A 2189-nucleotide genomic window follows, 5' to 3' on the forward strand; every position below is an offset into this window, starting at 1 on the left:
GGGTGGGGGGGGGGTGTGTAGGTTTAAGGGGTCTAATAATATAATAATATATGTTATATTATTATATAATATATAATATATATATATTATGTATATATTTAATACATAAATATATATTATCATATAATTTATGATTTTTTTTATGATAAATTCATAAATATTTAACTCCAGTTGGCATGCATGAAGAGGATTTGACCACTGTGATTGAAAACAGACAAATCAATGAACAGGGCAAGTGCAGAAAATTAAATACCTGTATAAAAGCAAATGAAGAAACCATTATAAGATTTTTGTGAGAGCAAAGAAAATGAAAGGGACTATAAGGCCAATGGCTTTGATGTGATTGATTGTGTCAGAAATGAGCAGGGAGGGAAATGTAAATATACTGGTATTCCTGAAAATGGCTTTCAAATCACATTGACATGTAAAAAAGGTAAACCTGTATATTACATAGCTCCTGAAATGACAGTGCTCCTGATAGCCTAACAGATACTAGCAGTTTAATACTCAACTTCGTTAATAAAGACAAAACTATCTAGCGTATTTACAGATGAAACTGACCTAGTGATGTTGCTACATTTCACTGCTTCTTCTGGCCACTTCCTCTCCTTCATCGAGTCCCGCGCATCGGTTCTGTTCGGAATCGTTTGACGGAAGCGCGGAACAGACGTGAGCTGATTCGTGTAGCCCAGCGCTGACAGTCAAGACTAACCGATTTATGATTTAGTACCGATTTATTATCGAATGAAAAAATTGGAAATTATTACTTTGGTACATTGAGAAGGCATAAATATAAAATATTAATAATAATAATAATTACAAAAAAACAAACAAACAAAACAAAAAAACAGGGCAGCAGGCCAAATCAGCCGCCAGACCACCGGGAATTCCCCCGGTGCTCCCGATGACCAGTCCGGGCCTGATATACATGTATTATGTAGCTTTGACTCATTTGGTCATTTGGTTACCAGGTGTCTATTTGGTGTCATCAAATGGCTTTTTTGAAAGGACACCTCGACTTTTTTTTTTTTTAAATAAAAGTTTACAGAAACTACAATTTTGGGAGTATCATCCTCATATTTGACTCAAAACATGATCAGATATTCAGCTTTATCTTTATGGTGTTTTCAGGCCTTTGGCATCAAAGCCTCATCCATTTTTCCCTTAGTGAATTTGATTCAAAGATATTGTGAGTCACTTTCATGTATATTTTACCTTGTTTTACTCTGTTGCTGTACTAATTTTCAGTTATTATGACTCTAGAGTAACAAAGGATCAAGTGTCTAGTTTCAAACAATACCAGATTTTTAAATATAGACCGTAGGGTTCATGAGCTACAGACATTTTTATTTGATAAGTAGTTTTTCACAAAATGCTCAAAAATAGGGGCGCAGGTTATAGATTATTTTTGAAGTATTGCATGGATGAAATAGTTTCACAAGAAGATGCTAGGGAACTGGAGAAAAAAACAAAAAAGTAAATGTAGTAAAATGATTTAACATAATCACTAAACCTATATATTTTGGGGCTTCTTGGCATCTTGAGTTGTCGGGATGGGACACACACTTCTAAAGCCAACAAAACAACTTGGTATATGCAAATATTGACCCCAGATGTCATTATAGCAAGTAGCCCTGGGGCAAAGTATACCGGATGTGTTCCTGACTACACCACTGGTTCTTGGCTTCAAATTATGGGCGTAGCTTGCAGGTGGCATTTCACTATTTGAGCAAATAGGCAAAGGTAGCTTTAGAGAAAGAGATATTTTTATTCATTGCACAAACTTTTATGGCTACTTTCAGACGTTTACACAGAATAATGGGTTTTAAATAGGTATATAATTGAATGACTAAAGTACAGAGTTGGGCAAGTTACTCTGAAAATGTAATCAAATGACTGATTACTCCTTTTAAAAGTAATCACGTTACTGTTCTGATTGCTTTATTTCAAAAGCAATAAGTAATTAGGTACATTACTAGTTACATTACTTTTTTCTCCATTAAATTTATGAAATACTAGCATACACGCTCCCGATAAATATTTGTTATTAAAGCATCAAAATTCACAGAACTGCTGCGTGCATGGTTTGGCAGAATGCCAGCAAAGAGCGCTGCATTTATAATCTCTAAAAGACATCTCAGTTCATCGCAATCTCACAAATCTCTGTTATAACACAATAAATATATGCA

This window comes from Sinocyclocheilus anshuiensis, unplaced genomic scaffold (assembly GCF_001515605.1).
Source record: "Sinocyclocheilus anshuiensis isolate Anshui unplaced genomic scaffold, SAMN03320099.WGS_v1.1 scaffold802, whole genome shotgun sequence".
NCBI lineage: Eukaryota > Metazoa > Chordata > Actinopteri > Cypriniformes > Cyprinidae > Sinocyclocheilus > Sinocyclocheilus anshuiensis.